Here is a 23,485-nt window from a genome sequence, read left to right as displayed (position 1 = left end):
GCTTGGCTTAATACCCAGTTATGGTAGTATAACTCAGTGGAGTCATACCTGGTACCACCATTAGTAATCAACAAATTATGCAAAGGGGAGGTCAGGTGGTTACAACTACCACTACTATGTCAGGCATAATCAATTTTTTGGTCAAGGTTTAAATTTCTTGGTCAAGGTATAGTCAAGGTCCAGACTTCAGAGAAAATAATAAAAATAATTATAACAACAACTAAAATAAAAAAGATTTCAGGGTCAATTCAAAAGTGTCCAGGAGTCCAGATTTGGCCCACATGTGTGTGTATATAAATCTCTCCTCTGTTTTTTCCACCAAATGCATCCGATGAAGTGAGCTGTAGCTCACGAAAGCTTATGCTCTAATAAATTTGTTAGTCTCTAAGGTGCCACAAGTACTCCTTTTCTTTTTGCGAATACAGACTAACACGGCTGCTACTCTGAAACCAGTCTGTCTATTGACTACCCCTGCATTATGTCATTCATCCCCACATACACAACCTAGAAGCCCTTCAGGTCATTCTGAAGGAGATGGACTTTCCTAACAAATGTGTCTATACATAATGAATTGTACTGGCTGCTTCAGATAAACAATTTAAATCAGATTGTTGTAACTATAAGCAATTTAGCTAAAATCAAATAGCTGAGACACAGAAGGAAAAGACAGAACTGAAAACAGCAATAAAACTAAATGTTGCTAAAATGCAGCAATGATCAAAGCCCAGACCAAAGAAGTTCTCAGCTGTAAAAAAAATTTGTTCAAAGCTTAGATATAAAAATAAAAATTGCAGTTTAAGTTGTAAGCAACTTAAATGAGTCATCTCTTCATAACTTGCAAGTTACACCAAAAAAACCCCACACCTTCGAAAGTGTAAAACCATCATTAAAAAAAACAAAAAAGTTCAAAACTTCAGCTAGCAAATGGTAAGCCATGCAAGTTTCAAATATTTATTTAGTCTCTCATAATAAACTGCTTATAACAGGGAAAGGGACAACAAAATTTCAAAAAACACACATTTAAAAAAATTTAAAATATATACGTAAAATAAATTAGCTTTTAAAAAATTCCACCCAAAATCCAACCAAATCTTTTATTCAAGCTTGCAAAACTGACAGACACTCTTTATTTGGCAGCCTTAATTTTGTTAGTTAACCCTTCAAGTGTCTCAATGCTTTCACGAAATTTAACCTTTTTTTAAATTAAATGATAAATATTAAACATAAAATAAGTAAAAACAAAAACCTAAATCCCTTTGTCAATAATAAAGCAACTAAAACAATAAAAATTATATATATATTTATTTTTAAAACAAATAAAAATTAAAACATATAATATACTTAATTTAAATCCTTTAAAAGCACAAAAAAGGCCATAAGAGCTGTGTGCTTTAAAAGCAAAAACCAACCTAGCATATGCACACACAAAAATCAGTAAATATAAAAAAATAAAGCTCAACTACTAAACTCCTATTCAAAAGTGCCATCCAAATTCTATTTTCTTTTAATCATAGAACTGGAAGGGATCTTGAGAGGTCATCTAGTTCAGTCTCCCACACTGATTGCAGGACTAAGTATTATCAGACCACTCCTAATAGGTGTTTGTCTAATCTGCTCTCAAAAATCTCCAATGATGGGGATTCCACAACCTCCCTAGGGAATTTATTATAGTGCTTAACCAGCCTGACAATTAGGAAGTTTTTCCTAATGTCCAACCTAAACCTCCCTTGCTGCAATTTAAGCCCATTGCTTCTTGTCCTGTCCTCAGAGGTTAAGAAAAACAATTTTTCTCCCTCCTCCTTGTAACAACCTTTTAGGTACTTGAAAACTGTTAATGTTGTCCCTCAATCTTCTCTTTTCCAGACTAAATAAACCCAGTGTTTTCAGTCTTCCCTTGTAGGTCATATTTTCCAGACCTTTAATCATTTTTGTTGCTCTTCTCTGGACTCTCTCCAATTTGTCCACATGCTTCCTGAAATGTGGCGCCCAGAACTGGACACAATACTCCAGTGGAGGTCTAAACAGCACAGAGTAGAGCGGAAGAATTACTGGTACTTCTCATGTTTTGCTTACGACACTCCTGCTAATACAGCCCGGAATGATGTTCGCTTTTTTTGCGACAGCATTACACTGTTGACTCAGATTTAGCTTGTGGTCCACTATGACCCCCAGATCCCTTTCTGCAGTATTCCTTCCTCGGCAGTCATTTCCCATTTTGTATGTGTGCAACTGATTGTTCCTTCCTAAGTGGAGTACTTTGCATTTGTCCTTATTGAATTTCTTCCTTTTTACTTCAGACCATTTCTCCAGTTTGTCCAGATCATTTTGAATTATAATCCTATCCTTCAAAGCACTTGCAACCCCTCCAAGCTTGGTATCATCCTCAAACTTTATAAAAGTGTACTCTCTATGCTATTATCTAAATCATTGATGAAGATATTGAACAGAACCGGACCCAGAACTGATTAATCATCATTAATAAAGCTACTTTAAATAGTGCAATAACCAGTCAAAAACATAATAAAACATCCAAACATTAAAATTGCATCCAAGTGTTCTATTTAATTATAATGTAAAATAAATATTACCAAAAAATAAAAATAAAAATAAAAGTTGTATCATAAAATTGTATAAATAAAAATTAAAATAAACTTTAAAAAAAAGCACAAAAAGACTGGAAAATAATGAAAATAAAAATATCGCAAATATAAAAAAGAAAAACAAAAGCCGTGGCATATAGGCCTGGCTTGACATGAATAATTGGATGTGGCTGAGACCTTATTTCTTGGGAGACAGGATTAGGGAGGAGGTAAATGGGTGCATAGTCTGGAAACAGACTGTCTGTAACTAGTGAAGATAAGTAACACCCAAAGAACCATTTACAATGGATGATATAACAATGGATAAGATAAGCTTGAAATGCAAGATGAAGAAAAGAATAAGTCGTACACTGACAGTGCCTGCTGTACATAGATTGCTTCAAAGTGAATGAGTCAATCCCAAATGTGTGATGCAATGTATAGTGAATGCAATGTAATGTGTAAACGTATATGAAGGAAGGGGTTTGCTGTGTAACTTTGGATGTATGGCACATCCTGTACCATCCCCTACACTTGAGTCTGATCAACTCAGTGCAGCTTTGCTGCATGCCAAATAAAGGAACCTGAGTTATGAGACTGGGGTCAAACTGAGTTCTTCGGGAATCTTGTGGAATAGGTCTCAGGGGAACACCAACAACACTATAATAGAGGCTCAAACTAAATGCATACCGCAAATTAAAAAACAAAAACAGAAAGAGGAAAAAAAAAGCCACCCTGCCTAAACAGAGTAAAAGAGTTGGTCATCCTTTAAATATTCAAAGTCAAACCTACAGAGGAAAATAGAAAGGAGCACAAACTCTGGCAAGTCCAGTGTAAAAATACAATTAGTCAGGTCAAAACCGAATTTGAAGAGCAATTAACAAAAGACACAAAAACTAACAGCAAAAATATTTTAAACTACATCAGAAGCAGGAAGCCTGACAAACAATCAGTGGGCGCAGTGGATGATTGAGATGCTAAAGGAGCACTCAAGGAAGACAAGCTGTTATGGAGAAACTAAATTAATAATTTTCATTATCTTCACTGCAAAGGATGTGAGGGAGATTCCCACACCTGAATCATCCTTTTTAGGTAACAAATATGAGGAATTGTCCCAAACTGAGGTGTCAGTAAAAGAGGTTTTGGGATAAATTAAACAGTAATAAGTCACCAAGACCAGATGTTATTCACCCAAGAGTTCTGAAGGGACTCAATCATGAAATTACTAACTTGGATATGTAACCTATCACTTAAATCAGCCTCTGTACCAAATGACTGAAGGATAGCTAATGTAATGCCAATTTAAAAAAAAAAAAAAGTCTCCAGAGGCGATCCTTGCAATTAATGGCTGGTAAGCCTAACTTCAGTACCAAATAAACTGGTTGAAACTCTAGTAAAAAAAAAAAAACCCAGAATTATCAGACACATAGATGAACATGATGTGTTGGGGAAGAATCTACATGGCTTTTTTAAAGGGAAATCATGCTTCACCAATCTATTAGAACTCTCAGGCATGTGGACAAGGGTGATCCAGTGGATATATAGTGTACTTGGATTTTTAGAAAGCCTTTGATGAAGTCCCTCACCACAAGTCTTAAGCAAACCAAGCAGTCATGGGATAAGACAAAAGGTCCTCTCATGGATCAATAATTTGTTAAAAGACAGGAAACAAAGGGTAGGAATAAATGGTCAATTTTCACACTGGAGAGAGGCAAATGGCAGGGTCCCCCAAGGATCTGTACTGGAACAAGTATCGTTCAACTTGTTCATAAATGATCTGTAAAAGAGGTGTACAGTGAGATGGCAAACTTTGCAGATGATACAAAATTACTCAAATTAGTTAAATCCAAAATTGACTGCAAAGAGTTACAAAGGGATCTGACAAAACTAGATGACTGAGTAACAAAATACCAGATGAAATTTAATGTTGGTAAGTGCAAAAATAAGGCATATTGGAAAACATAATCCCCACTATACATAAAAAATGATGGGGTCTAAATTAGCTGTTACAGCTTAAATATCATGGAGTCATTGTGGCCAGTTCTCTGAAAATATCTGTTCAATGTGCAGCAGCAGTCAAAAAAGCAAACAGAATGTTACGAACCATTAGGAAAGGGATAGATAAGAAGACAGATAATATAATGCTACAATATAAATCCACAGTACACCAACACGTGCAATACTGCATGCAGTTCTGGTCACCCCATCTCAAAAAAGATATATTAGAATTGAAAAAGTACAGAAAGGCACAACAGAAATGACTATGGGTATGGAACAACTTCTATACAAAGAGAGATTAAAAAGACTGGAACTTTTCATCTTAGAAAAGAGACAACTAAGGGGGGGATATGATAGTTGTCTATAAAATCATAAATGGTGTGGAGAAAGCAAATATCGAAGTGTTATTGAGTCCTTCACAGTACACAAGAACCAGGGGCCACCCAATTAAATTAATAGGCAGCAGGTTTAAAACAAACGTAAGGAAGTACTTCTTCACACGAAGTACAATCAACCTGTGCGACTTGTTGCCCAGGGAAATTGTACAGGCAAAAAGTATAACTGGGTTCAAAACATAATTAGATAAGTTCATGGAGGAGAGGTCTATCAATGGCTATTAGCCAAGATGATCAGACACACAACCCCATGTTCTGGGTGTCCCTAAGCCTCCGACTGTCAGAAGCTGGGAGTGGACAACAGGGAAGGATCACTCAATAATTGTCCTGTTCTGTTCATTCCCTCTGAAGCATCTGGTACCTGCCACTTTCAGAAGACAGGACTAGGGTGACCAGAGAACAAGTGTGAAAAATCAGGACAGGGAGTGGGGAGTAATAGGAGCCAAGAAAAAGACCCAAAAATCGGACTGTCCCTATAAAATCAGGACATCAGGTCACCCTAGACAGGACACTGGGCTACACTGACTACTGATGTGATCCAGTACAGCCGTTCTTATACTGTTTATACTATTCTGCACCACAGCTATGTGAAAATGATACATTTTGTTCTTTCAAAGTTTCACATGTTAATTTTCATTATTTTGTGACTCAAATTTTAGTTTCTAGTGAAATTCCCACAAAAATGATGATTTTCACATTAAAAAAAAAACAAGTAAAATTCTAAATTTCCTGTACTTCTTAAAAGAAATTTGACCTCTTTGCTCTAAACTAGAACAATCTTTCAGTGAAAAGGGGCCCCAATTTCACTCAGAAATCTTTTTACTTGGCTCTTTACACACACACACACACACACACACACACACACACACAAAGAGAAGAACTACAGGATTTTGCAAGTTTTGCCACAAGCATAGGTCATTTTTGTGAATTTAAAGGAAAGTGGGGAAAACTCAGATTTTGAGGGTTTTGTAATTTTTCCACAAACTTCTGCTATGCTGTGACTACTGCTGTTAGTAATGGCCACTCTGCCCTTTGCTGACTAATAAGAAGCAGTCTGTTTCAATCTTCATACTTTCCAGGGATGGGAGATTTACAGCAACAAGAGAGAGGGGTACATTCAAGAGGGGATTACCAAAGAAGATTCACATAAATGGCCCAGATCAAACCTAGACCCCACATCTGGATCCTGAATTTTGTGAGCCTAAGAAGTAAGGAGGGACCTGTGTCTAGCTATTCCTAGGGGGGAAGGTTAATATGAGGAATGAACTTGTATCACAGGGGGTAGGGTTAGACAATAGTTGTGTGACCTGGCACTTGACGAAGGGAAAAGCAAAAATAGAAAACTGAGGGGGAGGTGGGAGAGTCCAGCATTTTGAATGCCTACTGGCCGAGTGACATATTGAATTTCATTTCCAGAATGAAGAGACTAATTCTTATATTTCGGGGTGGAGAGAGGTTTTAAAGAAACCTTGGTTTGGCTCAGTGCTTGGACCTTTTGGATAAACTACTTTTGTAGTTCTGAGCCAATACTTAGCAGGTTTCAATTTCCAGCTGAAGCTACGACTGTTGCTATGAAAACTAATGTGTGACTATATTCCAAAAAATAAAGTGATGGAAAAGATGCCATTGGAATGTAATAAACATATGCAACAGTGCTAGGAGTAAAAATGGCAATATATTAGCTTATATCATAACCATGTCTCTTTCTTTCTGTAAGTGAAGACACATACATGGCAACCCACCACTTTAATACAGCACTGCCTAACCAGAAGACAGATGATTTTAGTATTTATGAATTCTTTATTTCTATGGCATTTAAGAGCAATATATTTATGTATACCTCAACACATGGAATAATATTTTAAAGAATTATCCTCAGTATGGGCATTATAACAATATTGGTAGGACTAACTTGGGTTATTTTTCGCAAAAAGAAAAGGAGTACTTGTGGCACCTTAGAGACTAACAAATTTATTAGAGCATAAGCTTTCGTGAGCTACAGCTCTGATGAAGTGAGCTGTAGTTCACGAAAGCTTATGCTCAAATAAATTTGTTAGTCTCTAAGGTGCCACAAGTACTCCTTTTCTTTTTGCGAATACAGACTAACATGGCTGCTACTCTGAAACCTTGGGTTATATTTATGATCCTAACAGGAATCCAGAACCCCACAAACCCTGCACATTTTTGCTCGTGTGAATTGTAAATGACGAATATTTGGAGAGGGAATAACATTTTTCACGTTAGAAATAAAATAAATACCAAAATATCTAGACTGTAATCTTCATCATCAAAGCAGTGTCCAACAATAGGTAAAGGGACACTGCCAACTTGAAATCTAATCAATTTCTTAAAACAAATTCAGTCATCGTTTCTGGTAAACACATCTCTTCTCTCCCCCACCCCCTTATACATACATACATACATACAATATCTCCCTTCCAATTTTCATGGAGGTTTTTACAGTTACATTTTCTTGTTTCAAAATGTTTTTGTGAAAGATCAAGGCAACAGCAGGGAAACTGACTTAGGGCCCCAAACCAGCAAACATTTTATATATGCATTTAACTTTCAGCATGTGAATAAGATGAATGGAACTACTCACATGCTTAACATTAAGCATGTTTGTAAGTGATGGCAGAAACAGGGTCTAACTGATTATACCTGGGAAGAGTGAAACAGACCAAGCATTGTCAAACATATAATTAAAAAAAACCACCTCAATACTTTCAGTTACGGTAATCTTGGCCATTACTTGCAAAACTAACTAAAAAAATTAAGGCTGGCATGAGATTTTCATGTGGACAGTGTTGCTTTATTGGCCTCTTGGCATCTTTTGCATTGTTTTGCTTTCATCTAACTTTAAAATGTTAGATTTATTTCATAAAAAGGGCATTTTGTAAATTTCACAGATTTAAAAATAGCTCTAGAGAGAATATTTTTTGTCAATATTTGCAACTTCAACAATATATGCAAAAGACTCTAGGAAATGAGATCATCTGCCCAAAACGGGCACCCATTGATATGTGGGTTTTTTTTTTTTAAAAAGGGGGGGGCTAGAAACCATCATGCTTGAGGAATCTAAAGTTTCCTCTTAGAAACACCGACCACGTCTCCCTTTTAATTAAAACAAGCGTGAGAAGAAAAAATATGGTTTAACATGTCTGTATTAAAGTGACAGCTAAAAATGGAATGATGTATCATTTCACTGACTGTTCTGTACTCCTAATGTGTGTAATAATAATTTGAGCTGTAGATCCTGAAAGTACATAGACAATTTATTTGTGAAGAGTCTGCAGCTAATGCAAGAACCATACGAGAGTATCTCTGGTAAATACTTAATAAAATTACCTAATTGGGGAACTACTCAAAATGAAAATATCTTCCAGAAAAATGCAAGTGGATTAATTCCAATAAAATTTAAATGATGGCAAAAATGCTATTCTGAAAGATATATCAAGGATATCCAAGATGGAGCAGATTGTCAATCTGGTAGAAACAGCTGCATATGAACAGGTAAACTATAGAAAATAAATTAGAAGTATCTGATAGGATTTGGAAACCATTTTTGAACCACCCTAGCTGAAAATCCATGGGCCAGGATCATAGATTGTTTTATTGTGTGTGTGTGTGTGTGCGCGCGTGTGCGTGTGTGCGTGCGCGCGTGTGTGCGGTGGGGGAAACCCAAACAAAAGACTGGATAAATGAACATCTTCATTGTAGAAGGTAATACAAAAGCCTGTATCCCGTGATGCAGGCATGGCGGTGGAGAAAATGATATAGGGAGATATGAGCTTGCTTTTGCTTTCATTTTTTCACATCTCCTCCTTCAAAACACTCCTTTCCTGTGATGCCTATAATAAACTTGACAGCAGCTAGGCCACTGGTGTGCTGATACCACTGCCTATCATACTGACCTGTCTCATTGCTTTGTTGTATTGCCCCATCTGTCTGTATCCATCTGTCGTCTCTGGTCTTATACTTACTTTATGTCTACACTTAAAAAGCTACAGCAACACAGCTGCAGCGTTGTAATTGCACCACTGTAGCGTTTCAGTGTAGACACTTAGACAGCAACAGGAGGAGTTCTCCGATCAAGGTAGTTAATCCACCTTCCAAAGAGGCAATAGCTAGGTTGACGGAAGATCCATTGATCTTGCACTGTCTACATGGGAATTTAGGTCATCTTAACTATGTCACTCAGGGGTATGGATTTTTCACACCCCTGAGCAATGTAGCTGGGTCGATCTAATTTTCTAGTGTAGACACCCCTTAGATTTGGAACAGGGGCTCTCTCTCTCTTTGGTTTGTGTTTGTACAGCACTTAGCACAACGGGGTCCTCCTGATCCATGACTGGGGCTCCTAAGCACTATGGTAACATAAATAAATAATAAGGGGGCGGGTAGGGAAATGAGGAGGAAAAAGCAATGTTTACCAAAATTTAGTAAAATGAATACCCCCTTAATTACAATACAGATTTAATATGTGATTTTTTAAAAAAAATGTTTTCCAGGATTTTATAGTCACCCTATTTTAATGCACACAAGCATGAAGCTTGATACAATGTCTGTATCCTAATGCCTTTTTCCTATTCGCACTGCAGGGTTGGAAAAGAGTGGCAAGAAATGATTGTGCGTTTGGAGTGAGAGGTAAGGTAGTAATTTCACACACTCTTTTTGTTTCACACCAAATACAAAAATAATTTGGCAAGATCAGAAGCCTTTTAACCACTGTGTACCAGACGTTGTACAAAAGGTACACACACACACACACACACACACACTTTTCCCCTGTATGAGAAAGGAGTCCCCAGTGTCCTTGTTAGAGCAATATGGATCTCCCCATATGGTCTTTCCTGCTTTACTTTCTCCCACCTCATACCACACTAAGGGAAAGGAGGTAGGCTTCAAAGCCCATACTCCAGCTCAAGCTGTAACTTCAAGATGCTGTCTACATAGCTATTTTTAGAGCACTAGTAGGAACCCCACAAGTTTGAGTCTGTTGACCCAGGCTGGGAGGCTTACTGCCATGGGCTGTGTAGATGTACCCTTAGGCTGCATCTATACTGACAAGGAGCGTACACTAGTATGTGTCACACACATCAAGTATTCTCCATTGCCAACAAGACAACTCCAAAGGCCACTCACACCACCACAGTTTATCTTGTCCACTAGAACTGGACTGAAACTAACTCATTGTACATAGGCCAAATGACCAATCTAAGGTAATGGCTAAGAGCAGAGGTTCCCAAACTTCTTCACAGTATGGGCTGTATCTTAGCAGAAAGGGAAACCTCCACTCTCATTCACAATTAATTGCACAGATCTCTTTTCTTTCCACTGGCCATCAATAACATCCCTATTGCCACTACAGCAGTTGTTTATGTGGAAAACTGATACCAGAAAATATTTAACAAATTTTTAGCTGACTTTTAATGCTGTTTGGCAGACAGAAGCAAGGAGAAGGAGCAAACGGCATGTAACCACCCACCTCTCCTTGGCCCATCAGCAAGTGTTCCACAAACTAATGGCGATACACAGACCACCGTTTCAGAAATCAATGCCTTACTACTAGACCTGAATGAGTGAGAGAGGTAAAACACATTACCAATTCCCTGTAGCATTCGGTTCCGGATTCTGTTCTAACAGCAACTGGATAACAACAAGGAAATTTAATATTAGGGCTGCCAACCTATCCATAAATCACCCTTTTGTGTCTTGTAAAACTTGTGATAAAAAGATCACATACAGCAAAGATCCATGCAATAGCTTGACACAGGCATGGAGACTTGAACTACTCTCTCCCCCCTACAAGTGGTCCCTTCAGAACAGTGCTGATGTACATTGGCAAGGCAATGTGGAGAAGCTTGATTGCCACTGCCTTTTCTGTGGATGAATGGCAGACTTCAGTCTCCAGGATTCTTAAAATCCATTTTACAGGAGTATTTTTTAAAATAATTTGATAAGGACATGTAGCACACATGAACCTAAGCCAGACAAAAAGATTCATTGACTATAATTCAGAGATTTATAAGGTCCAAAGAGACGATTGTAATTATTAGGTCCAACCTCCTGTATAATACAAGCCATAGAACTTCCCTGAATTAATTTCTGTCTGAACTAGAGCATATCTTTTAAAAACATCCAGTCTTGATTTTAAAACTGCCAGTGATGGTGAATCTACCAATCACCATAGTTCCAATGTTTAATTACCCTCACTGGTTAAAAAAAAAAAAAGTGCCCTATTTCTAGTCTGACTTTGTCCAACTTCAGGATCTTAGTGTACCTTGGTCTGCTAGAGTGAAACGGCCTCTATTATCAAATTTGATTATTGTCAAATATCTGTTCCCCATCTAGGTACTTATAGACCGTGATCAAGCCACCCCTTAACCTTCTCTTTGTTAAACTAAATAGATTGAGTCTATAAACCATATTTTCCAATCCTTTAATCATATTTGTGGCTCTTCTCTAAACCCTCTCCTATTTATCGACAGCACAATGCATCACTTACTTCTGGAGACCTGAATTCAAGTAATAAAAGGTTCACAACTTGGGAAGGAAATTGTGTTTGGTGGCCTCATGATTATCTCAAATAGATCCTTATCAAAGTCACAGAACCACAAAAGACTTTAGTGCTATGATTGACAATCTATTCAACAGAGGTGAGACCCAATTCTGGAGTAACAGGAGGTACATACTGCATGTCAATATGGAGGTGGACTCGAAGAGCTGTGTGGAAAAGCATGCACTAGTCAGTTATACCCAAGGATATCAGTCTCTCACTTTCACATGCACTAAATACATCTACTAAATATAACGAAAGAAACAATATTTAAAATGTCCAGGCATTGTCTGTGTCAGCATGGAAAACATAGATCACACCCAAACACCTCTCAAAAGACTGAACTTCATGGCAAAGAAAATATGTGAACTCAAACCTTATAATCAAAGAGATTTCTATTAGGAGAGTAAACAAAGAGCGGAAGGAAGGGTGGAGCATCAGCACTGTAGATCTGCAATTTGCCACAGAAGGGCATTGGTATAAGGAAGTGTTATACATGCAGCAGTATTTCAGTAACAGTTAAACATCTGGTAGTACTTACTTTTTCGGTTATACACTGGTAGAGAGCATGTGACAAGTTAACAATAAGGAAAAAAAAATCAAATCACCTCTGTCAGTACAATGAACACAATTCAATCCACTTAAATGCTAAGAGATGGAATGGAGTAGATCATTGTTAAAGTATTATTTTGCATTAATCTTCTGCATTTCTAAAAATATTCTACATATATAATCTATAAAATATATTGTTAAATCGTAGGTACTTTCATTGATAAAAATACAATTGTTCTAGCATAAATCAGTAAAATAGTCCACCTAGTCAGCCATCAAAATCCATTCAGTTTTAATTCTATCATATTTTTCCTAGCATAATTCAACAACTTCTGGAAAATTCAAGATCAAAAGGGTAGAAATCCTCAATTTCTTTTCTGCTGCTCATAAAGGAAACTCAGACAGCTACACTCTTACCTAAACTGCAACCTACAGAGAAGACACAAATTGTATGATGCTGCACTGTGATTCTCAATAGGATTACAAAAAATTATTAACCCATTTAAATGCACAGCCTCACTGCCTGGAGAAACTGATAATTAGGTACATCTCTAGTTTACTACATCAGATGAAATGATAAAAGGGTTACGCTAACTGCAGTATCTGCCAACTGTACCTGTTTAATACAGTTAATGCAGCAACATGATGCCAACCTTTAATATTACCCAACTAACGCAAGTTAATTTTAAAAGTTGCTGCAAGATGATTTAATCACTCCCTAAAATGTGTGTTGTCACACATGCTTCCTTAATGCTATACCACAGGGAGGTTTACCAGTAAATTACCACTAGTTCTCTTTCTCCTCTCTACCTAATTACTATTATACAGTCAGATTACAGCTGTTAGGTATACCACTAGAATTAAACAGATTTTCCATCATGGAACTGGGTGGCTTGAAAAACAGAACACTTCTGATCTTCTGAACTCAAGACAGAGTGAAATGAGTCTTATGAAAAAAGCAGGTATTTTTCTGCATTGAGAAATATTCAATATGGGTTTAGCTATCTAGTAGGTATGTAACTGCAAAGAAGCCAATTTGCATGAACACTGAATGATTGCTAACATCTAGAAAGAGCATGGTTTGGTACCCATTGATGAGATAGATAATCCAATTGCCTACCCCACATCCCAGTTGTGAATAATAAAGAATTTAGTTCTAGTTCTTTCTCAGTTTTTCCCGATAAGGATCTTAATAAGGGACACTCCGACAACCTAGGCTCAAAGTCTAAAGAAAAACTAGATATTTATGAACATATTTCGAGTATATGTATTTACATCAAAATGCTATATCATGAAGCTCAGATTATAGACAATATTGTCTACACTAAAGAAGTTAACACATTATACACTTCTGGCACTATCATCATCTTTGGCTCTCTCTTCAGGGTGTTTGTCCCACATTTCACTGTTGACAAGTTAAAAGACAGGCTTATAAAAGTAATAATAAAATATGGTTCTTCTGAAATGTACCCAGTTATTTTTCAGGAACTTTGAAATTTGTTTTACATTCTCAAGGGAGAGCAAGACAGTTGTGTTAGTTCTGTAAGGGAAATATATTCAAAAATAAACTTTGTACGGACTTGAAGCCAAAAAACTGAACACTCCACTTCTTGGATTTCATACCCACTTGGTTTAAGGGGTTGTATGCCATGGCTATGCATAATTCCCAGCCACATTCCAGTACAATAATTGTATATGAAAATGCATCCTCAGTCAGATCATATTTATTGCTATGTGTACAGATCTTAGAAAAAGGCAACCCCTACTGAGAGCTCTTGAACACTGAGTAAAAGTTCTTGGCAAAGGGAAGAGGCATGAACTCAGAAGAAGGTGACTAATTAACAACAATGAACTAAGGGCTGGACTACACGCAGAGTTGCACTGCCTAAACTCAAGGTTTCTTTTTAAACTCATTTGGCACCAGCAACTCTTGGTTCGGTTTAAACCAAGCTTATTTTATTTTATTTTGTACGGAACGGATATAAACTAAACCAAAATAAGCCCTTCTTAAACAGAAGAAAAAGAGGAAAAAAAAAAAAGAGCCTCCATTCTTCTGTCAGCTTTACTAAACCAGTACAAGTTTGTGTACTTAATCTTCAAGCTTCAACTATACGATGGGGTGGGGGGCAGAAAAGGAGAGCAAGAAAAGAATCTGAGTTCAACCATCCTCCTGCACCAACGTATCAGACGATCCGAATGATCCCCTCTATGCCTTAGAGGGGCATGCACAAGTGAGCGCTCTGCAGACAGCCTTGTGTTTGCCTGAGCGCCTTTGCAGAGTACACGCAATTGCTAACACAGATGTTCCCAGCCCACTTTATGAGGTCAACCGTCTGTAAGACCAAGTTGCCACAGCCCAGCAACAACAGGACCAGCAGAGAGGGATCTGCGGGTGGCTGGGGACACATCAATCAACAAACTTCCCCCCCCCCCCCATGACAAAAACAGCGCACACGCACCAAGCCCTCCCGTTTCTGGAGAGTGCCGGGGGTGGGGGGGGAGGACGGGGCAGGGATGAGAGGCGGGGGGCAGGTAGTGTCACGGGAGCGGGGGGGGCAGTTTGGGGAAAGGGGGCCGGGCTAGCGGCTGCGGGAAAGGAGCGAAGCGCGGCTCCCACCCCCAGCGCCCGGGAGGCAGAGGAGCGCGCCGCAAAGGGCAGGGAGGCTGCGCCCCCGCCCCCGGCCGCCACACGGGCGCGCTGACAAGCACGAGGGCGGGCGGCTGCGTTTCCTCTTCCTCGGCGCGGTGTCAGCCGCCCCCCACCCCAGCACAGCCGGGCCCCCCCCCAGGCGGGCACGTCTCCCCCGCAGCCTCACCCCTCAGCCAGGTGCGGGCTCTCCTCCTGCAGCCGCCCGCCACCCCCCCCCCCTCCCACGGCGCCGCCCCCACCCCTGCCATCTCCACCTTAGCCCCGGCCCCTCCAGCGTCCACAGCAACGTGCTCCCCTCTTCCCCCCTCCCCCCCCCCGTTGCACTGCCAGGGGCACCCCCCTACCGCAGCGCCCCTGCACCCCTCTCCCCGAGAGCCTTCTCAGCCCACCATGCATCCCCCCCCCGCGGACCTGCCCAAACGGAAACGAAAGTACCTTAAAAACCCCGGCGCCACCTTCGCCCCCAGCAGCCAAGTGCAGAGTGGAGCCGGGCTGAAGTTTGCTGCCTCGCGGCAGCTGCGCCGTTTCCTTTCCCCGGCCCGCGCCTCTCCCACCATTGAAGTTGGGCTTTTTACCGCTGCTGTGCTGGTGTTTCTGACTCTAGCCCATCATCAGACTGAAACACACATTCTGCTGCTGCTGCTGCAGCTCTCACTTCCTCTTCCTTCCTCCTGCTGGCCACACACCCCATTTGCACCCGCAAGACGCCCCAAGATAATCTGCACAGTATCGCTGAAGGAATGGGGAGTATTTACAACCACCTGCGGAATAGGGGACGAACAATTTGTTTTACTTTATTCATTTAATCCTTTGGGGTGTACAGTCTACATTTTTTTTCCACGCTATGCTTATATGTCTCTTCCTACCATTTCCATTTTGTGTATTTAAAAAAAAAAAAAATCCCTAAAAACATGCAGAATAAAAGAGAGAAACTCAGTACTTTTCCTCTAACATAACTTTTAAGAGGCTTTTCGTTGTCTCTGTCTGTGATGAATGATTTTGCAACAGATCCATGCTCTGCAGGCAGCAGCGCAGAAGTAAAGGTAGCAATGCTGCAACCCTCCCTACAATAACCTTAAAAAGAAAAGGGGTACCTGTGACACCTTAGAGACTAACATGCATCCGATGAAGTGAGCTGTAGCTCACGAAATAAATTTGTTAGTCTCTAAGGTGCCACAAGTCCTCCTTTTCTTTTTGCAGATACAGACTGACACAGCTGCTACTCTGAAACCTACAATAACCTTGCGACCCCCCCCCCCCCCCACAATTCCTTTTTGAGCCAGGACCCCTACAATTACAATACTCTAACACTTCAGATTTAAATAGCTGAAATGATGAAATTTACAAAATTTCAAAATCTTATGACCGTGAAATTGACCAAAATGGACTGTGAATTTGGTAGGGCCCTAATTATCACTCAGAACCAGAGCCTTCTCTAGAGTAGGGCAAAGCGGGACGACTGCCCCGGGGGCCCCATGCTTCGGGGAGCCCAGCACTTCATGAGGAGGCAGACAGGGAGGTAAGGGGAGGCGAGGAGGAGCCCCCCTACAAACCTCCCTCTTCCCCCCAGTGCCTCCTACTCGCCCATGAGCACCTCCCCCTCCCTCACAGTGTCTGGAGGCATTGGGGGGAGGGGGAAGTAGCAAGGGCACAGCATGCTCAGGGTGGGGCGGAACTGGGAGGGGCAGGGGCAGGGCCTTGGGGGAAGGGGTGGAGTGGGGCCACGGCCTGGGCTGCAGATAGAAACTTGGCGCCTATGTCTCAGGCCTCGCACACCCCTAGAGATGGCCCTGCTCAGAACTTCATAGTAACAGTGAGCATAAAACTTGAGCCATGACCACCTAGCAACCTCTCAGCTGTCTCTATGTGGAACATAATTTCCACTCCAAAAAGGATAAGCAGGATTCAGATCATCCTGCTACTTATCACAATCTCCTACAATATGAGCTAAAAGGAGAAATCATCTTCAACTTTCAGCAAACATGACACACAGAACTGTAGTTCAGATTCCAACCAGGAGAGGGCAGTAGCACTCATACACATTATGATTGATTTTATCAAGCAGTTAGTAATTTTGAGTGCCCAATTTAAGGGACCTTAACCCAGCCTGATTTTCAGGAAGTGCTGAGCTCCCACTGTCTGACAGTCACATCCTCTTAAGTGTCTTTAGACCTCCCAAAAACTGAGGCACCCAAAATCACTAATAGTTATAACCTAAGATTTTCAAAAGTTATTTCAATACATATTCACAAAACTCATCCTCAGATATCAGGAGGAGCTCAGATCTTGCTTCTGAATCCAGAGGCCACCTAAGAACTTCACGTTTATTCCTGTTAGAATTAGTATAATATTTGTTAATGATTTGTATAATAAAATTTAGTATTTGTCAATAATTATCTAGGAAAAACACTAAAGTTTGCAGCAAATGCTGGTGCCAATACTACAAGACTTACGTATGAGAATACTTTGCTTAAATTAATAGTACCATTTATTTCACTTGTATAAAACCACTCACATGCTTAAGTGCTTGCAAGCTTCGACCCTACAATCAGAGTGCTATTGCAATACATCAGCTAATGTTTATTTGCACCATTGTCCTTGAAAGAATTACACCATATTAGGCCCTCTACATCAGGTAGAGAAGATGGCAGCCTGTCCTTTGGAGTAGGAAGTTTTACGCTCATTGTTACTGTGAAGTTCTGGGTGATAATTAGGGCCCTACCAAACTCGCAGTTCATTTTGGTCAATTTCACAGTCATAGGATTTTTAAATTTGTAAATTTCATGATTTCAGCTGAAGTGTCACAGTGTTGTTTGTTGTAATTGTAGGGGTCCTGACCCAAAAAGGAATTGTGGGGGGGGGGGGTCGCAAGGTTATTGTAGGGAGGGTTGCTGTACTGCTACCCTTACTTCTGCGCTGCTGTCTGCAGAGCTGGGCCCTCAGTCAGCCACCGCCACTCTCTGGCCACCCAGCTCCGAAGACAGTAGCGCAGAAGTAAGGGTGGCCTGGTATGGTATTGCCACACTTACTTCTGCACTGTTGCTGGTGGGGCACTGCCTTCAGAGCTGAGTGCCTGGCCAAAAGCCACCGCTCTCCAGATGCCTGGCTCTCAAGGGAGCAGAGAAGTAAGGAGAAAAGGAGTGCTTGTGGCACCTTAGAGACTAACAAATTTATTTGAGCATAAGCTTTCGTGAGCTACAGCTCACTTCATCGGATGCATTCAGTGGAAAATAGAGTGGGGAGATTTATATACACAGAGACCATGAAACAATGGGTGTTATCATACACACTGTAAGGAGAGTGATCACTTAAGATGAGCTATTACTAGCGGTGGAGGAAGAAAACCTTTTGTAGTGATAATCAAGGTGGGCCATTTCCAGCAGTTGACAAGAACTTCTGAGGAACAGTGCGGGGAGGGGAGGGAATAAACATGGGGAAATAGTTTTACTTTGTGTAATGACCCATCCACTCCCAACCTCTATTCAAGACTAAGTTAATTGTATCCAGTTTGCAAATTAATTCCAATTTAGCAGTCTCTCATTGGACTCTGTTTTTGAAGTTTTTTTGTTGAAGAATAGCCACTCTTAGGTCTGTAATCGAGTGACCAGAGAGATTGAAGTGTTCTCCGACTGGCTTTTGAATGTTATAATTCTTGATGTCTGATTTGTGTCCATTTATTCTTTTACGTAGAGACTGTCCAGTTTGACCAATGTACATGGCAGAGGGGCATTGCTGGCACATGATGGCATATATCATATTGGTAGATGTGCAGGTGAATGAGCCTCTGATAGTGTGGATGATGTGATTAGGCCCTATGATGGTGTCCCCTGAATAGATATGTGGACACAGTTAGCAACGGGCTTTGTTGCAAGGACAGGTTCCTGGGTTAGTGGAAGTAAGGGTGGCAATACCGTGACCACCTAAAATAACCCTGCAACATCCTCCCGCAACACCCTTTTGGGTCAAAACCCCCAATTTGAGAAATGCTGGTCTCGCTGTCAAATCAGTATAGTATATGGTAAAAGCACACAAAAGACCTGATTTCAAGTGGGGAGACCAGATTTCACAGTCCGTTTGGCATTTTTCATGGCCATGAATTTGGTAGGGCCCTAGTGATAATGGTGTGCTCGAGCTGACTAAATAATTCAGTGTGAATTAGTTCATGGTACTGAGTAAAAATTACTGACCACCTTAAAATGCTAAATTGCAGGTCTAGGGCCATAAACTTTACTGTGATTGACAGTGATATCACTGGCCAGATTATGCCTCCAAGATCAGCGCATGGAAGTTCCCATCCACATGTGATCCCCACCCTTTCCATGTGGAAGGGAATGACTCATCTGCTTCCACAGCATTGTCCATCCTTTCCCCAAGTCAAGACCCCACAGAAAGAAAGTGTTTTGCAAAACTGGGATCTGTGGGGATTGAGATGATCATGCTGAGCAAGCTGGGAGCAGGGAATGGAGAGCACAGCATTAGGAGGGGCAGGAAAGCCTGTGGCTATATTGTCTTTCCCCCTGCCTGCATTGTAGGAATACCCCACAGCCAAAGAGAGTCCCAGTAAAGCCATAAAAACAACAAGGAGTCCGGTGGCACCTTAAAGATTTACTTGAGCATAAGCTTTCGTGGGTAAAAAATACACTTCTTTTAGCATGAAAGCTAAAAACCCAAATAAATCTGTTAGTCTTTAAGGTGCCACCGGACTCCTTGTTGTTTTTGTGGCTACAGGCTAACACAGCTACTCCCTGATACTTGACACCAGTAAAGCCATGATACTTCAGAATCCTCACTGAGACTTCTTTCCTCTTGGCTTCTCCCATGGTTTGTTACTCGGGGGGGGGGGGGGGTGTTCTGGCCTGATGTTTGTAACCTGAGGGTGATGATAGCTGTTTAGTACAAATTTTAGACTAACTTTAGTTTTATGGTTTTATTTTTTTATTAAATTAGGATGACATTTTAAAACTATAAAGATATAAACCAGATGTGAAAAAATGCAAATATAAAGCCTCAAATGTACATGTTCAATTCATATTTAAGTCATGTAATGACATAACCAGAAAGAAAAGAGATGGTGGAAGGGATGTAGAGAAGAGAAAAGGGACTTACAAAACCACCCCAAGAGCCTCTTACTGCTGCTCTCAAGTTTATCCAAGAAGAGAGAACAGTCACACTAGCTGAACAGGAACGCACTGTTGCAGTTGAAAGATGTTTTGTTATACCGGCATTTGTGGGAGGGAGGGTGTTTAATTGTGTTTATTTTATGTTATGTTATGTTATGTTGTTTTGTTTTATTTTTTGTAGGAAGGAGGGCTTTCTAGTTTTAAGTAAATATACAGGGTGGTGTAAATTTACAAAATATTTTTTAAACAAACATGTTTGTTTACCTGTTTTACAAGTATCAATTCCGGCCCAGTTCCTCCGCGCGCGCGCACACACACACACTTAATTTCACTACTCACTTTTAGACTATTAAAAAAAAAATTTTTAATAAAATGCAATGTACTCATCACCATTTATACTGTTATTTATATAATATAGTTTTCCTAAAAGTCAGCAAGTATACCTCAACTCTGACTTGGAAGGAATGCTCTTGAGGGGCGGGAGTGCTTCCCTTCCAATGCTTATTTAATCGCTGGTCTCTTTGCTGTGTCTGCCACCAAAAGTGCACATCAGCACTAGTGATGATAGTGGCTTTTGTACTCTAAAGTGACTCCCGTTGACTTCAGTAGGCTTTGAATCAACCCCTAAGAACTAGATTTTATATGTTTGCTAAATATTTCTGAAGAACCAGAAGAGGGAGCAAGGGAGCACAGGATTTTGAGCACTGTGCATTTTATTTCATGTGGGTATTTCTGCTACAACCCTAAAAATAAAGGCAAAGATTTTCAAGAGACTTATGATATTTGGTGCCCAGCTTGAGACACCATAGAGGGACAGAGGGCAGGTTCTCAGCAGTTTCTGAAAACCATCTCAAGTTGGTCACCCGAATACTGAAGAATCCAAAATCAATAGTTATTTTTGAAAATCAGTGCCCTAAGTCAGGGGTGGGCAAAATTTTTGGCCTGAGGGCCACATCTGGGTATGGAAATTGTATGGCGAGCCATGAATGATCACAAAATTGGGGGTTGAGGTGCGGAAAGAGGTGAGGGCTCTGAGGATGAGGGGTTGGGGGTACAGGAGGGTGCTCTGGGCTGGGACTGAGGGGCTCAGAGGGCAGGAGGGGGATAAGGGCTTGGGGAGGGAGTCGGGTGCAAACTCCAGGCGGTGATTACCTCAAGCAGCTCCCAGAAGCAACAGCATGTCCCCGCTCCAGCTCCCGTGCATCCAGGCAGCTATGCATGCTGCCCTGTCCGCAGGCACTTCCCCTTGCAGCTCCCATTGGCCGTGGTTCCCAGCCAATGGGAGCTGCAGGGGCGGTGGTTGAGGTGGGGGAAGTGTGCATAGCCCCTTGGCTGCCCCATGCTTAGGAGCCGGAGAGGGGACATGCTGCTGCTTCCTGGAGCCGCGTGGGGCGGGGCAAGCCCTGGATCCTGCTCCTCAGCAGGAGCTCAAGGGCCAGATTAAAACGTCTGAAGGGCCAGATGTGGCCCCTGGACAGTAGTTTGCCCGCTCCTGCCCTAGTCCTTGAATATCTGTATCAATTTTAAAGATCTCATGACAATTTGTATAAAGGTAGGGCGGTCAAATACAATTTTACCGTGTAATCACTGTGGTCCAACATCCAGCTTGCTGCCTTTCAGTTCCAGAGATGGATGAATTTCAATGGTGCTGTATGTATATAGATACTGTCCTGTAAATTCTTACTCCCATGAATAGTCCTTATTCACATGAGAAATTTCATTGTCTGCATAAAGTAAGGATTTGCAGGATCACAACCACAATTTTTAATACGTTAGGGTGCAAGCTGCTATGTAAAATGGTATCATATTATTACTCTTTTTTAAAAATCACAAATAAATGATTATCTTTTAGTGCTTTGACCATGCTTGTTGGTTTGTCTAAGAAAAATATTTTTGCACACAGTTTAACAGATTTTAAGATTTAATTTTAGGGCCTAAATTTCTTGACCGTGATGGCAGTATTCCAAAAAGAAGCTGCTTATGGAACTTGAACCTCAGTTCCTACGTCGTTGTTTGCTTACAAATCTCCATACATGCTGAAACGTCCCAAATGAATGTTGTTGGTTCAGTTATACAAATGCATGTTAAATTAAGGGCTTTTTAAATCAATCAATATACTCTGAAGCCTATTCTGAGTAAATCAATTTCAAAATTATATGTTCTCCCATTTTAACTCTGCCACAGTGTTGACAGAGATATGCTTATGCATAATAAGTATTAGGGAACAAGTTATGGGATGTGCAGAGCAGCCACTTTTTAAACACATAATAGATTTTTTTTAAACTAAACAAAGAAAAGCCCAGTCTCCATTTACCTCAGTTATTTTTATAGTGCCGTTCCCATACTATCTAGGCATAGAATACAGTAAAATTCCAAAAGCAAAAGATAATTGCTTAAAAACAACATCATCATTGCTAGGTGACAACTGTATTCATACCCATCACATCATTTACCAAACCCAAGCACATAAAAGCAAGGAAACAAATAGTTAAATCATAACTCTTACAGTGCCTGCATCATAAACATACATTACTCCTATCAAGTAGAAAGACAACTCTATGAACTGCTTTTACTGTTACGTATTCATTAAGTGACAATGCAGCTATCAGGAAGTTATAAGTTAAGTAGTCTTCTCTTGTAACTGCTTCCATGTCTTCCAGGCAAGTGAAAGACTCAAGGAGCCCAGTGTATTTTGCTTACCAAAGAGGAGGTCAAGAAGTGACTTGATCACATCTATAAATACTTACATGGAAAACAGAAATTTAATAGCAGAGGGCTCTTCAATCTAGCAGACAAAGGTTTAACAAGATCCAATGGCTGGAGGTTGAAGCAGACTACAAATAAGGAGAGGTTAAGTGAGGTCAATTAACCACTGTAACAACTTACCAAAGATTCTGGTGGATTCTCCAGCACTGGAAATCCACCCCCATCAAGACTGGATGTTTTTCTAAAACACAGGCTCTAATTCAGCAAAAGCTATTGGATTTGAAGAAGTAATTCTGGAAAGTCCCATGGCCTGTGATATGCAGGAAGTCAGACTAGATGATCGTTTTGGTCTTAAAAATCTATGAATCAGACCAGTTTAGACCCCTTAGCCTCTCTAATGCTGATTTAAAGACACATTACTGACCCAGCCTTCACTATCTTCACGTTTCGATTTGGCCAAACAACATGGGGCTGCACAGGTATAATTGAGTGTAGCATTTATCCCAGTAGCAGCATCTATACCACAGACGGAAAATGAGGGATAGTTCATACATAATGTGTTGGGGTTGGTTTGTTTTCCTTTCCATTCCATTCCAAGGGCTCAATCCAGTGCCCACTGAAGTCAAAGAGCGTCATCTATTGACTCCACTGTCATTGATTCAGAACCCAAGTGAGCAGTTGGGCTGGAGGGAGGCAGCTGATTATTGATTATTTTAGATTACAGATGGTTATCAGGCTGGCAACTTTCCATTGCACCTACCGATGAGAGCAACAATGATTATACCTATACGATATATCTAACACAGCAGGTGTCCAACAGATACAAAACAATGTAGGGATTTTATCATCTTTAATATCTGTTAACAGTTCTTCATTGCATATATAGAACAGCTGGCAAGTAGCTTAGCTTATCTTCTTCATGCCAT

The 23,485-nt window shown here is 40.5% G+C and overlaps 1 protein-coding gene across 4 annotated transcripts in view; it reads right to left on the bottom strand.

Annotated features, from left to right (window-relative positions):
- ELMO1 (engulfment and cell motility 1) overlaps nucleotides 1–22,824 on the bottom strand; it is a 438,626-nt gene extending 415,802 nt beyond the window's left edge. Inside the window, exons 1-2 of one of the 4 annotated variants that reach the window (XM_038391750.2) lie at nucleotides 22,601–22,824; nucleotides 15,169–15,494 (exon numbers count right to left, since the gene is read on the bottom strand). The gene's annotated coding sequence lies outside the window, so the exon portion shown is untranslated. Of the gene's footprint in view, nucleotides 1–12,699; nucleotides 12,878–14,542; nucleotides 14,793–14,899; nucleotides 14,919–15,168; nucleotides 15,495–22,600 lie in introns of those variants that run through there. The other 3 variants (XM_043508739.1, XM_043508737.1, XM_043508738.1) reach the window with 3 other exon arrangements.
- Between the last annotated feature and the right edge of the window lie 661 nt (nucleotides 22,825–23,485).

Source organism: Dermochelys coriacea, chromosome 2, assembly GCF_009764565.3.
Source record: "Dermochelys coriacea isolate rDerCor1 chromosome 2, rDerCor1.pri.v4, whole genome shotgun sequence".
NCBI classification, from domain to species: Eukaryota; Metazoa; Chordata; order Testudines; family Dermochelyidae; genus Dermochelys; species Dermochelys coriacea.
The sequence above is the reverse complement of the archived record's forward strand: the minus strand, read 5'-3'. Positions and strand labels throughout refer to the sequence as shown.